The following is a 15,880-nucleotide window of genomic DNA, read 5'->3' on the forward strand; positions in this document are numbered from 1 at the left end:
ACAATTTTATTGTTCCTTCTTAGCAGTTAGTTTATAATCAACACACCACACGCACACCGATGGATCAGATCAATTACGATTCTTTTCAGTTCGGTGATCGTGACAATTACGACAACTTTTACAATCGGGGTATTTGTATTATCTTCGTGTGGTCATATTAACGTTTCCTACTCCAGGCTAATCAGGTATTGCAGTCCTCGATACTATGTCCATTCTTCGTTGTAACTATTCAGGTTGATGAAGGCTGAGTCCAACAATAATATCTCCAATAATTAAAGTTCATTAACTCGTCGTACACTATCAGAATATCACTTTAGTTCGACTTTACAAGTCAGAATAACTGAGAACAAAGTCCGCGCATCTCTATCACACAATATTACTTTTTTAAAATTTTTATTTTATTTTAAAGAAACAATCTCGTAGCGTTCCGTTTGTAGTACTATAGCAAACAGTGCTGTCTCTCGACTTGATAGCAAGCAAGCTAGCAAGCGACTAAAATTTCCATGATCCAGCATTGTAGACGCTTTGAATTTCCTTTTCGCCGCGTTTACAACTCTCTTTCATAATAAACGTTATCTCTGACCGACATATTACTTTGGACTTAACTTTCGTCGAACTGATTTGGAGTTACTACTAAGATGTTTGATAGCTAATTAAAAATAACATTACGTTCTTTCCTGCTTTATATCATGACAGACTCAGTAATTATTGAAATTGGTGTTCATCAAAACTTTAAGGTGTTATATTATTGTCAAAGTTGTCGTAACTGTCAGGATAACGCTGTTCCCTACTTTAAATTATCATGACATTCTTATTTGTGTTTTCGGGTTTCTTTGGGTGTTACATTTGTCACGTCATTTTGATTTTTGAATGTTATCAATGTGCATGTCAGAGTGAATCTTTACTCTTGCCGTGGCACAGTCTCTGCCTCCGAGCAGTCTGATATATCCTTAGTTGAAGTATGGTAGGTGATGGACGTATTCTCTACTGCTTTGTTGGCATGTGACTGTATCTGTTACATGAAAAAAGATCTATTGTAAAGGACACCAAGGATGAATATGATGTATGTATTAGTAAGCGAAGACAATATAAATTTTGAATAATATTATTATTTTTTGAAGGGAAGAAGTTTGAGGTAAGACTGCACCACTGCGAAACTGATTTGTAGAAATGATTATTGGGAGGTTGTAACCTCCCCACCGTAATTTTATAGGGAAATAAACATGACAATACTTAATAGAAATGATAAATTCTTCACAAAATTTAAAGTCCGTTCAGTGACAAGAAAATACAATTAAACCGAAATATCGGTCTTTGGCCCTGTGTAAAACAATCAGAGTTAAAGTCTTACCTCAGAATAAATGGATGTCACATTTCTGCTCTTGTTGTTGCGCACCGCTTGGAGGAACTGCATTGCAAATGATAATATTCCCATTTTTTTTGTGATTTTAGTGAAATTTTTCTTCAAAAGAAATGGAGTGAAATGGGAAGTGCAACGAAATCTTTAGTTCAATAAAAATTAATTTTTTTTGAAAAAATGCTTTTGGAATAAAAATTATTATTGGGGACTTGTTGGAGAATAATTACAATAAATAAAATTTTTCATTATCTAATAATTATATTAATTAACAGTATACCTTATTCACCATCTTGACCAGTGTTGCCGACCGCTCTCCATGACGACTATTGGCGTACTGCACTGCACGACCACTACTAGAGTACTGCTCTCAACTAGACAGAGCTACAGACTCGCAACGACTACTGACCGACTCGCAACGACTGACTGACCGACTCGCAACGACTGACTGACAGAGTGAGAACCGCTCGCAACACTCGCGCGGTCAAGCGCAAACTCTCTGGTCACAGATGCTACAATGCCTCGCCATCGCTGCTGCGTTGCATACGTGTTTCATAACCCTCCACTGGGGGGGCAAAAATTTGGCAGCGATGGTGAGTCATTTGGACTTGGCAATCGCGGCAAAATTTTTCTTTAATTAACAAAATCCTACAACTTACAGAATATTTAAATGTTGTGCACACGCACTAAGTACAAAATATATCAGACAAAGACAAAATGTGAGTACAAAACATAGTAACAAATCAGAAAAATGTATATACAAATTATTTGACAGATAACAAAGTGCACAGGCACTGAAAAAAAATTCTTTAGCATATTCAGAACAAATAAACAGACTGGCAAAAAATATTACATTGACAAGTGACATAAGTGCACATGCACTGCAGTTGAGAACATATCAGTAATTGATGAAATGTATGTACAATTAGTAACAAATGGCATAAGTGAATTCGCATTAAAGTATTGAATATACAGAATAGTAGAAAACATATTGAAAAATGAGATAAGTGTACAGGCACTGAAGTTCAGTAGAAAACATATTAACACCTAACAGAAGTGCACATGCACTGTAGTTCAGAACATATCATTAAAAATAAAAAATGTATACACAATATAAAAGACAAGAGTGCACATACTGTACTTGAGAACAAATCGAAAAAATAAATGTCTTTAGCATTTTCGCAATAAATAAACATAATGGCAAAAAATCATGTCCAAAGTGCACACGCACTGGAGTTCAGCGAATCGAAAAAAGTATAACCTATGAACATAAATGATGTTACCAAAAAAATTTTTTTTTTTTTTTTTTATGTGACAAGAATCAGGATAGGAAAGGGAAGGATTGCATCATGGTTGTAGCACTTTAGATTGCACACAGCTGCTCTGAAAGTCCATATCTTTCCACAGAAATGCAACACCAAGTGACACAACTTGAAGTTCTTTTCCCAACAGAATTTATCAGTGTAGCCAAGACACTGAACTGTCGTAGTAATGCTCCATGTTTTCATTTTGGCAGTACATTAGGTACACCAAACAGTGGGACCATAATAACGTCTTCATCGCTCACGGTGGTGGACAGCATGTCGTGTCAACACCACGCTCTTACAAGGCACACCAACGTAGAATTAGTGCAAAACCAAAGATAGTGCTCCATGATCACTAGGATAAACAGGACAAATGGACATTGCAATAATTCAGGGTAGTCAGCTTATGAGGTGAAGGACATCAAGTCACATAATATTGACAATTAGAGACTTAATTAGTTTGTGGTATTCATAGCCCAGATATTGAACATTTCTGTACCAAGTATGTAGTATTACAGAAAAATGTTCATTAATTGTTTTACATGGAATCAGTAGCCTTCTTTTCCTGGTTACAAAGCATTATTAAATAATCGCATTCTTTTCAGTTACAGAGTGTAATTAAGAATCATTAACCTTCTCCTAATTACAGTTAATTAATCATTTGTCGTTAATTAATCATTTGTCTAATTACAGTTAATTAATCATTTGTCGTTAATTAATCATTTGTCATTCTAATAGTAAGAATTATTAGTCTTCTTCTAATTACAAAGCATTATTAAACAGTACCATAGTTAATTAATTATGTGTCATTCCAATCTATTAAGAATCATTAGCTGGCATCATGGGTAATCGTATTACAATAAACAGTGGTAGTCCTTGGCCAGTTACAAAGTATATTTAGTAAGACAGAATAATGTTCATCAGAAGTCTTAGTTGAAAAGGAGAGTCAATTATTGGCCTAGCATTAACATAATACATTGAGTGATACAAATTATTGGCACTCATTGGCCATTAACCAAAACATGAAAACTCAACATGGGAAAAAAAGGTCTAATTAATGGCATAATTAATAACAATTCTTCAAGTGACATTAATTATTGGCACTCAGTGGCCAGCAAGTATTGAATAGAATCATCATTTAGTATTATTCAGATTATTACAAAGTCATTATTAAAAATCAGTTAATTACAGTCATAGCATTAATAATCACAGGCATTATAAGTAGTCTCATTACAATAAACAGTGTTCCTCCTTCAGTAGTATTCAGATCATTACAAAGTCATTATTAAAATCAGTTAATTACAGTCAAATCATTAATAATCACAGGCATTATAAGTAGTATCATTACAATAAACAGTGTTCCTCCTTCAGTAGTATTCAGATCATTACAAAGTCATTATTAAAATCAGTTAATTACAGTCAAATCATTAATAATCACAGGCATTATAAGTAGTATCATTACAATAAACAGTGTTCCTCCTTCAGTAGTATTCAGATCATTACAAAGTCATTATTAAAATCAGTTAATTACAGTCAAATCATTAATAATCACAGGCATTATAAGTAGTATCATTACAATAAACAGTGGCAGTTATTAGCTAGTGACAAAGCATTATTTTGAATATAGTCTCATTAAGAGGTCATTACTCAAGTGACATACTATTCAGAGCTAATCAGTATTATTCAGAATTTTCTCAAACTGGTATCACTACTTGGGACTGGTAATACATTTTTTTTTTTTTTTGTTAGCAATGCATTGCGTTGGGATCGATAATTAATTGCTGAGGCATAACACTATTTGCTTTTGACCTATTGCTGCAAATGAGGACAGGTAACGTCATTCGTCATGAGTCAGCTGTAGCAAGGTTATGTAACAAGGCAGTATATGTGATCATATTTATAAATGATAGACACAAATGGGTAAAAAATAAAAAATGCAAGTACTAGGACAGGTATAATAAGTAACAGGTTTAGTAAGTATCATGAAAAGCTTCTCCTGGAAAAAATACAAAAACGGATTATTGACCTGAAAGAAGAAACGCACACTATGCTGAAAAGTAGTGAACTTCGAATTAACAGGTAGTGAAATGTGTATAAAAATGTGTTCCATAGCTGTCCTTTCCAAAACTTTCCGTCATCCTACTATGCAATGTAACACCTGCTGTCAAAACAAACTGCAACAAATACTTAAACAACTACGTAGCATAAATACATAACTTCAACATTATCCTCATCTGTAAAGAAAAAACTTCATTATCAATACCATCATAACTTCATTATCATCATCACCTGTAAAGAAAAACTTCATTATTTATAATACCATTTCCTTCATCATTATTCATCAGTATTCATTATCATCTGCAAAAAAAAAAATCACTTCATTACTCATTATACAACTATTCCTTATCTCTAGCATATTTCATCACTAAAACTAAGATGTGTAGTTCTGTCTGACAGCCTGCATCAATCACCTTGTATTCTGAAAGAAAAAATTAGTTAAGACTGCTATTCTACGGTGAGTATAGTATATTCTTGTTAATGCCTGCCAATCCTGATCCATTTACTCTTCCTCATAAAGCTATTGCATCTTCTTTCGTTTATTCCGCAGGTGAAATTCCCATTTATGTTAAATTTATTTCTTACATGCATCATTTCTTTCTGAAATTGATGAACAAAGACTAATGTCTTGCATTTAAATCATATACCCACTAAATAATGACTAGTTTATGGTGACATAATTAACCATACAGCATAACATGACAGAAAACGTAACGTGTCAAAGACATTGACAGTGTTCAGATGCAAAAATGTACACAGAATAATACAATGCAGAGATGTCATAGGGCAAAAAAAAAAAAAAATGTCAAAGTCAACTGGTGTGTGTTATATCCTAACTATTTCACAGTGCATATAAACAAAACTGGAATACAATCATACATAAAAAGACAAAATGTGACGTTCGTTGTGTTCAGCTTGTATGTAGTGTAGTTAATAGAGGCGAGAATTAAAGACTTTAATGGAAAAAAAATGTAATGAAATTAACATGTCATTAGCTAACATTGCATAATTAGTCATAAAATACGTAAGTGTGTCTGAAAAAATATGCACGGTCTGATGTGTAACGACAAGAAAAGCGACCTGCTAACCTTACCTTGCCGGGCACTTGCCAAGAAAAAATACGATAATCATCAGTAATTGGTCAGGTGAAATAATTGCATTAGTAAATGGCATCATAGTGTGTTGAATCATACAGTGGTTTCACTCAATAAACGGTTTAATGTTTGAGATATGGTGATTGCCTTTCGATTTTCTGGTTCTCAAAGTTTCGACGTGTACAACATTGGGGTGAGGAATGCTGCGAATCCGATATGGACCTGCGTATAGAAGTTCAAATTTACTGCACTTACCTTTTAATTTGCTGGATAAATGGTGTGTACGTACTAATATCTTCTGTCCAACGTGAAAGTCTCGGCGTGTACAAACCTGTTTTTGCTGTCTTCTCCGGCGCTCTGCGGCACGTTTGATGTTGTTCAGCGCAATGTTAATTATTTCGTGGTGTCGTAATCGACGAGATGTAGGAAATGTTATTAATTCTTTAATTTTGTTAGGTGGTTCAGCATTTTTCAGTATCACAGACGGAGATAGCATAGTGGATTCATTTGGTATGGAATTAATTACATCTTGGAATGAGAGTATGTATGTATCCCAATCAATATGTCTTTTGTGGCAGTATATTCGGCACAGCTTACCAATTTCTTTCATTAATCTTTCACAGGGGTTCGAAGAAGCGTGGTACTTGGATATATAGATCGGAGAAATGTTTCTGACTCGTAACATACGTGTCCATACGCCACATCGAAATTGTGATCCATTATCAGAAATTACTTTCATTACATGCCCTACATGAGATAGAAAATGTTTTACAAATGCTTTCGAAACAGTTTTAGCAGTAGCTTTGCGTAACGGAGTGAAAGTAACAAATTTTGAAGTGAGCTCAACAGCGACAAAAATGTAGCAAAAACCTCTGTTAGTTCTCGGAATCGGACCAAAAATATCTACTGCGGCCATATGTCTTAATTTAACAGGTATAATGGGATATAAAGGAGGAATATGTGAAGTGGTGTCTGATTTAGCTTTCTGGCAAATTTTACAAGACGCTAAAACTCGTCGTATACGTTTTTCCATGTTAGTAAAATAACAGTTCTGTCTCAGTATAAGAAAACATTTTCGTGCTCCGTAATGTGCGTAACTTAAATGAGTGTACCAAATTAATTTGTTAACCAGTTCGTCAGGAATGCATAATAACCAATTGTTGCTATCAGGATGAGAGCGGCGAAACAGAATGTCATTGCGCACAGTGTAATGGTTCCTAATCGTAACATTATTCTTATCTAGCCAAAGGTGTTTAATTTCTTTCCAGACATTGTCTTTGTTTTGTTCTTTTGCTATGTCCTGTAATGACGATGAAATAAAGTTTTCAAATGCAACTTGCTGAATGTACATGACACTGAAATTTGTTTTGCAGAAGTTGGTTGCTACGTCTTGCTGATTGTTGCCGAGAGAACGCGATAGTGCGTCTGCTATAACATTTTGTGTGCCGGGAATATGAACAATCGTAAAATTAAATTCTTGTAAATATAGTTTCCATCTACTTAATCTGTCGTGAGTAAATTTAGCTGAAAGCAAAAATTGTATAGCTCTATGGTCTGTGTAAACGGTGGTATGTCTGCCATAAAGAAAGTGCCGAAATCTCGTAAAAGCCCATACAACGCATAATGTTTCAAGTTCTGTGACGGAATAATTTCGTTCAGCAGGTGACAAAATGCGACTTGCAAATGCGATGTTTTTAATTATAGTAGAACCATCTTCTTCAATTTCCTGGAAAATGTGTACGCCTAAAGCGGTGTTGGAACTGTCAGTGGCAATGGAAAAATTTCTAGTAAGATCTGGGTGCGATAATAGTGGTGCATTCAACAAAGCATGTTTCAGGTTCATGAATTCAGAGTGTGCTTGCTTATCCCAAGACCAAATACTGTTTTTACCTGTTAATTGACATAGTCTAGGCGTGTCTAAAGCAGAATGATGAATAAATTTGCGAAAAAAGTTAATTAAGCCCAAAAAACTGCGTAATTGCTTTTTTGTTGTAGGAACAGTAATGTCACGTAGAGCTTGAAGTTTTTCCGGATCAGGTGCAATGCCTTCTGCTGAAATTACGTGTCCAAGAAATTTTATAGAAGTTTTGCCAAAGTGCGATTTACTAAGATTAACTGTAAGTCCTTGTGCATGAAAAGTCTGTAACAGTTGTTCAAGAATCAGATTGTGTTCAGACCAGTTAGCTTCTGCGATAAGAATATCGTCTACGTACGTCGTAATTCTGTCTTTAAGTTCTGTCGGAAGTATAGTGTTCAAACCGCGAATAAAAGCTGCAGAAGAAATAGTTAAGCCGAATGGTAATTTGCAAAATTGATAACAGTCGCCAAAACAGAGAAAAGTTGTATATTTTCTACAATTCGGATGAAGTTGAATTTGCCAAAATCCCGATTTCAAATCTAATGTGGAATAAATAGCAGTGCCGTGAAATTTCTGTAAAAGTTCCTCTAATGTCTGTGGTCGATCTGTTTCATTAATAATAATGTCATTAATGTGACGTGAATCAAGTACAAGGCGAAGTGAGCCATCTTTTTTCTTAACAATATGTAGCGGGTTTATGTACGGACTAACTGCTGGTTCAATAATTCCTTGATCAAGCATATCCTGCAATTCTTTTTTAACTTGTTCTCTATGAATATACGGAATAGGATAATGCTTAGCTTTAAATGTGTCGTGCTGTTTGACTTGAAATTCATACATAAATCCGGACATAGTACCAGGAATGTTGTCAAAAACTGGAGCTTGCTGTAAAAGAATTTTATGTAATTGCGTTCGTTCGTCGTCTGTAGTTGCACTGCTCTCTTTAACCTTATCAGAAATCAATTGCATTACGTCGTAGTCAGCTTCGTCTGGAGTATTATAGTTGTGTACGTACGTATCCGTGAACAATGTGGGATTACAGTCTATGTTACGTGTTGCGGAAATGACCTCTGTGCGGTTAATTGTTTGTTCTTCCGTAGATAAAGAGTGCTGAAACTCTAAAGCCAATTGTACATTTTCATCCTTTAGCATTAAATAAGAATTCTGAAAGTCGATAACTGCGTCGTGTTGTACCAGAAAATTCGTGCCTAAAATAATGTCTGTTGTCAATAAAGGAACAATCCAAAAATTAGAGTGGAAAGTATGACCTCCAATACAAAATGATAAATGCGTCTGTAGTTTAACGTCTACTCCTTTACTCGGTACCGCTCCTTTCACTTTTGTTTTGCCTAATGGTAATGTCGGATACGTATTCTCTTTGTTGCACTCATTAAAAGTCTTTTCATTTATTACTGATATTGGTGATCCGGAATCAATTACTGCTGAAAATTTCGATGAACCAATTTTAATTTCGATAACAGGATGTGAAATGGTTTTCTGAATAACTGGTCTTTCCTGTAAAAGAGTGTCTCTGATGTCGTCAAAAGTAATTACATTTTCGTGAAAAACATTTTGCGTGTCTAAGGTAGTGCTTGTGTTATTAGAAGATGCGTCCTGTGCAGTATAGTCAGATTCTATCTGACGTGTTATTATTATTAGGAGGATTCTGTGGCATTTCGACTATTTGAACTGTCCTATTACTTCTTCCAGGCGTGTTACGCTCTGGATGGTACCTACTGTCGGGTTCATTCATGAGAATATGTTCTTGCGTATGATTTTGCTGTTGGTATGACCGACTGTTGTTAGATGTTCGCTGAAAATTGTCCTCATTATTTTTACGTCTGTCGTAATAGTCATTCCTATACGGTGCATTACGATAGGAATTGAAATACTGTCTTCTTTGTACGTAGTTGTTTCCTTGCTGACGTACGTTACTATTTGTTGGACCAGGGGCTATACGTCCACGCGGCGAAACATTAAAGCCTGGTCGACCTTGTGTATTCCATTGTTGGTTAGGTATGTTAACCGGCTGGTTTTGATGTTGTTGTTGTGAAACACCTCTATTGTTACTAAAGTGTTGTTCCTGTTGCTGAAAATTTTGACGGTATTGATAATTAGAATTTTGCCTGTTATTAAAGTTTTGGTAGTTGTCGTTCCTAAAACGTCTGTTATCTTTCCGATTGGAATTACGTCCCTGATCATAATTGCAGTACTGTTGTTGACCTTGGTTGTTACTCAAAAAGTTTTTGTTTACAAAAGAATAATCAGATTGCTGTACTTCCAAGAGCTGTAAAAGATCTCTGAATGCTGAAATGTTTTCTTTTTGCTGGCCCGTTAGAAGTGACACTCGTAATGACCGTGGTAATTTAGAGATGCATAGTTGTATAAGTGCGGATTCACTGTACGGTTCGCTTAGGTACTGGTTTTGTTGTACCATGTGCTCAAAAAATTGCGTTACACTGGAAAAATTTGAGTTTTCATAGTTTGGCAAACTAATTAGTTGATCTTTAATTCCGCGCTGTGTCGTCTTCGACCAGTACGCTGACAGAAAAGCATTCTGAAATTCCTCTACCGAGTAACACTGTCTCGCGATCGGTCTCATACGAGTTGCCGGTTCGCCTTCCAAAAAACTGCAAATAAATTCAAGTTTATGTGTTACAGGCCAAGTCGGTGGAAGAGCAAAACTAAACTGTTGAATCCAATCCAGTGGGTGAATCTGCGTTCTATCGTTTTTAAATATTTTGAACTTTCTTACTGACAGAAAATGTTTGTAATCGAAATTATCATCTCTGTGTGATGCAACAGGTTCAGGATCGTAAGAGTATCTATTGAACTGTGGTTGTTCGGAATCTAAGTCCCGTACTCTCTGCAGATTACCCAAATTATACGCGCTGCGTGAGTCTGACACATGTTCATAAAGTGGCGTCTGTTGTGGTATGTTATTAACTGAAATGTTTTTCATCTCTGTTACTTCTTGTTGTAAATTTGATAACTTCCTACGTAACGTGTTGTTAGATGAATCGATCTCATTAATTGTCTGCTGTAAATTTTGAAATTCAGGTGTTTGGATAAATGAAACCGGTGCAGTATCGTCTGATTTATTGTCATTAGTATTTTCGATAGCATCAATACGACTGGCCAATTCATCACATTTTTCAGTCAGTATTTTAACCTGATCATCGGTTTTAGAATCAGACGCATTAATCTGTTTTTGCAACTTGCGCGTAGTTTCGCTCAGTTTTTTAACATCAGCTTTGATAACATCACAATTCTGTGTTAGATCTAATTGTTCGAATCTATCTGTCACTGTTTGAATATTTACTGTGTGTGTATCTGTTTTTGATTTAAGGTCAGAAATTTCATCCCGTAATTCCGCGTTCAATTGTTCTATGGTATTAATTTTGTCGGACACTGTAGTAATATTATTGTCTACATACGTCTTCGCTTTCGCGAATATTTTACGTTTGTCCTCTTGTCTTTGTGCAGTGATTGTTTCCATGACTTGTCGTTTTACTTTGTTTTGATCCTGAATAAATCTGCGGAAACGCGTATCACTGTTCTGTATGTGCTGATTAAAGCGCTCGTTAATCTGAGTGTTCTGCTGTTCGAATTTCGCGTCTATCTTTGCGTCCATTGTGCGCGAAAGTTCTACCGTCATTGCTTTAAACTCGTCCCTTAATTGTGTAGCTTTTTCAGAGCATTGTTTAGCGACTCCGCTAATTTCGTCTCTGAGTGTTTCTGTTGCGGCTGTCTGCATTTCCCTTAATTCTTGCGCAACAGACTTAATTTCTTCGCTATTTTTTTGAGAACAAGCCTCAATTTCCACGCGCAACTGTTCCTTAGTGTCATGACACTGCGCGGCAACCGCTCTAATTTGTTCACTAAGCTGTCTGGAATTGTCGTCTAATTTTTTATTTAAGTGTTGTTTGAGATTTTCATTATCTTGTTTGTTCTGTTCCCTAAGTTGTTTAAAATCTTCACTCTGTTGTCTGACCTGTTCACTAAGTTTGTCTTGTTTTTTGTCATTATTTTCTAGTCTTTTACTATTTTGTAGCAATATTGCCATAATTTGACCCAATGTAACATTATCTGCTTCATTCTCTGTACTATTTGACGGCGTATTTGCAATTGTCGCGTTTTGTGTGACCATTTGGTCATTCTGTAATTTACAAAAAGATCTGTCACTCGAACGTACATTGTCAGTCACTATTTCGGAATTAAATGAATCCGTCGTATTTTCGGTACACTGTCCATTCTTATTAGAAACATTTGTCTGTACGTTATTTGAATTTTCCAAATCGGGTGTGTTAAGCTCGGCAGCGCTCATTACAATAGAGCGTTCTGCGTCATCAATTGTCGTCCAATTAACAGACGAGACAATTGAGTTCGTTTGTTCATTATCAGGGTAAAAGTCATCATTAGTGTTTGGAATACACTGATTGTTAGTGAACGCAGGATTGTCATCATTACGCTGCGTATCACAATTACTATCGGTCACGTTGTTTAAGTCGGTAATTTCATTCATAATACTTCGCGATACACTATTCACAGTCTTTCGCGGCATTTTTACAATAGTCACAATTTTTCACAAAACAAATAATCACAAATGCAAAAGCAACACACAAATACAACAGAGCAAACGAATTGTCGTTGATCTGTGGAAAGAGAGTCACAAAATTAGTAAAAGCGTAGCGCCAAATCCTAATTATAGTTAAGCAAACAAGAGCAGATATCTGACTGTTGTTCAAAAGACTCTCAACGAAATTCGATCCTGGACTGGGTGTCGCCAAGTGTAACCTCCCCACCGTAATTTTATAGGGAAATAAACATGACAATACTTAATAGAAATGATAAATTCTTCACAAAATTTAAAGTCCGTTCAGTGACAAGAAAATACAATTAAACCGAAATATCGGTCTTTGGCCCTGTGTAAAACAATCAGAGTTAAAGTCTTACCTCAGAATAAATGGATGTCACATTTCTGCTCTTGTTGTTGCGCACCGCTTGGAGGAACTGCATTGCAAATGATAATATTCCCTTTTTTTTGTGATTTTAGTGAAATCTTTCTTCAAAAGAAATGGAGTGAAATGGGAAGTGCAACGAAATCTTTAGTTCAATAAAAATTAATTTTTTTTGAAAAAATGCTTTTGGAATAAAAATTATTATTGGGGACTTGTTGGAGAATAGTTACAATAAATAAAATTTTTCATTATCTAATAATTATATTAATTAACAGTATACCTTATTCACCATCTTGACCAGTGTTGCCGACCGCTCTCCATGACGACTATTGGCGTACTGCACTGCACGACCACTACTAGAGTACTGCTCTCAACTAGACAGAGCTACTGACCGACTCGCAACGACTGACTGACCGACTCGCAACGACTGACTGACAGAGTGAGAACCGCTCGCAACACTCGCGCGGTCAAGCGCAAACTCTCTGGTCACAGATGCTACAATGCCTCGCCATCGCTGCTGCGTTGCATACGTGTTTCAAGGTCGTTAACTTTTTTCACTTGCTCAGAGCTGAGAGAAAGACCACACCACCTCCCTCAGTCATGCATTAGCATATTGACTAGGCTGTTTCAGTTTTATAGAAATACTCCATTAATAATGTGCCCTCTTTAAATCATTGTTCACTTCGTTAAGCATGGTATTTTTCTGACCTACATTATGTGTAAAGATCACGTGAAGTTTTACTCTGTCGTTTTGAATATATGCTTCATTCTAAAATCGGTGTCTTGAAATGTCATTACATAGGAATAGTTAGTCTCCCCACACCACTGTTCATCGTTAGGTGTTGCCACATGTTGTATTTATAAATAGAGCCATAGCTTAGCTGTTGCTTGATTGCTGTTTGCTGTTGTGCTTTTGAGAAATCTGCAACAGTGTTGTCAAGATGCGAGGCAAGTGGAAATTTTGAGTAGGGCTAGACTGCTGTTTTACTTCAGTTACCCATTTAATATAAATACAAGCTGCATTAACATCAGTTACATTTCAGTTCAAATTAGGTTCTGTTTAGTCAAAGGTTAGCTTACGAATTTAAGTAGGATAACATTTTGTGGCCATATAGTTTTGGTAAAACAAAGACTTTTAGAGAGTGTTAGGTAAATTCGGGCCAAATTTCATACAGTAACAAATATAGTGAGGATGTTACAAAGTATTTTTCTAAATGAACTCAAAATATTTATGAAATCCAGACGTAATTATTATTTATGTATCAGAAGACAGTATATATACCCGTAGAACTGCTTACACGAAGAACAACAGCAAAAGATTAGGAACTCTAAAATGGCTATTCACTTTATATAATATTATTTGGAGTGCAGTGAGCAAAATAGAAGAACTACAAAGCCATGCAACTTCGCGTGTACGGCGCCTCTGGGTTCTTATATGGCTATGGACAAAGATCAAAAGCATCACTAATCGCAATATCTAGACAGAATATACTGCAGTGCCTCTAATAGCGACACCGTTTATTTACTACTTAAACAAGTCTGTCGCTGTCGGCTGTCCCTATTCTGGTTCCACTCAATTTATACTCAATTCGGATTTTTATATTTTTCTTTCTTTTCTGAAGGCGAAATTTATTTTCTTATCTTCTCATTTAGCTCATTTTTCAATGTCAGTTATAATCTGTCTTTATTGCAAACATGTTTATTCTCATGACCGGTTTCGGTTCCTCTAGAACCATCCTCTGATCTGCAGTTTCGGTTACAGGAGTAACCCATCCACAAACAGCAACCTTCACATGCTGCGTCACAGATGTGACCGAAATTGCAGATCTGAACTCGTAACCTTTGCCTTTCGCGGGCAAGTGCTCTACCATCTGAGCTACCGAAGCACGACTCACGCCCGGTCCTCACAGCTTTACTTCTGCCAGTATCTCGTCCCCTACCTTCCAAACTTTACAGAAGCTCAGAATGAGATTTCCACTCTGCAGCGGAGTGTGCGCTGATACGAAACTTCCTGGCAGATTAAAACTGTGTGCCGGACAGAGACTCGAACTCGGGCGCTTTGCCTTTCGCGGGCAAGTGCTCTTCTTTACAGAAGCTCTCCTGCGAACCTTGTTCCTCTACTGTATGCAGCACTCAATGATATAAAATATGTTCATATCCTTCCGAATTTAGCATTTTAATAAGCGCGATAAGTGACCGACACCACGGATAACACCACCTCCCACGTACTTCACCGCTGACAGCACACATGAGGGCATTTGTTAAACCCGAATCCTTCTATCGGTTTTCCAGTGGGTGTAGAGTGGTTCAACACTCCAAATCACTCGATGTCTGTCGTTCACTGCAAAATCACACTGAAGTCGTTTAATATTGGAAATATTGCTCCTGCTACATTGCAGAAAGGCTTGGCAGGAACGGAGCCACTGTACGTGACTGCTGGCAGCGGTGATCACGAGAATGTACGGACCCAATAAGACCGGGCTCTGGATGGCTAAAATATGGTTCAAATGGCTCTGAGCACTATGGGACTTAACATCTATGGTCATCAGTCCCCTAGAACTTAGAACTACTTAAACCTAACTAACCTAAGGACATCACACAACACCCAGTCATCACGAGGCAGAGAAAATCCCTGACCCCGCCGGGAATCGAACCCGGGAACCCGGGCAGGCTCTGGATGGCCAAGTGGCACTACCGAGAGGGAAGACCATCGTGTTCGGCGTATGGCTCTGGCACATCGTACTGCATCTGCAGCACAAACGTGACCAGCATTTGGCATCACAGTCATACAACGCACTGTTGCAAATCGGTTACTTCAAGGATAGCTCCGAGCCAGACGTCCTGTAGCGTGCGTTCCACTGGCAACATATCACGCCTTTTGCGTCACTGGTGTCAAGCTAAAGCTCATTGGTGGGCAGAATAGATGTCTGTTGTGTTTTATGACGAAAGCTGGTTCTGCCTTGCTGCCATTGATGGCCGTGCGTTGGTTATAAGGAGACCAGTAGTTAAGGGCCCGTAAACTATCTGTCTGCGTGTTAGACACAGTGAACTGACACCTGGAATTATAGTCTGGGGTGCGAATCCATATGACAACAGGAGCACTCTCGTGGCTATACCATCTACATCTACATCTATACTCCGAAAGCCACCGAACGGTGTGTCGCGGAGGGCACTTTACGTGCCACTGTCATTACCTCCCTTTCCTGTTCCAGTCGCGTATGGTTCGCGCGAAGAACGACTGTCTGAAA

This window comes from Schistocerca americana, chromosome 9 (assembly GCF_021461395.2).
Source record: "Schistocerca americana isolate TAMUIC-IGC-003095 chromosome 9, iqSchAmer2.1, whole genome shotgun sequence".
Taxonomy (NCBI): Eukaryota; Metazoa; Arthropoda; class Insecta; order Orthoptera; family Acrididae; genus Schistocerca; species Schistocerca americana.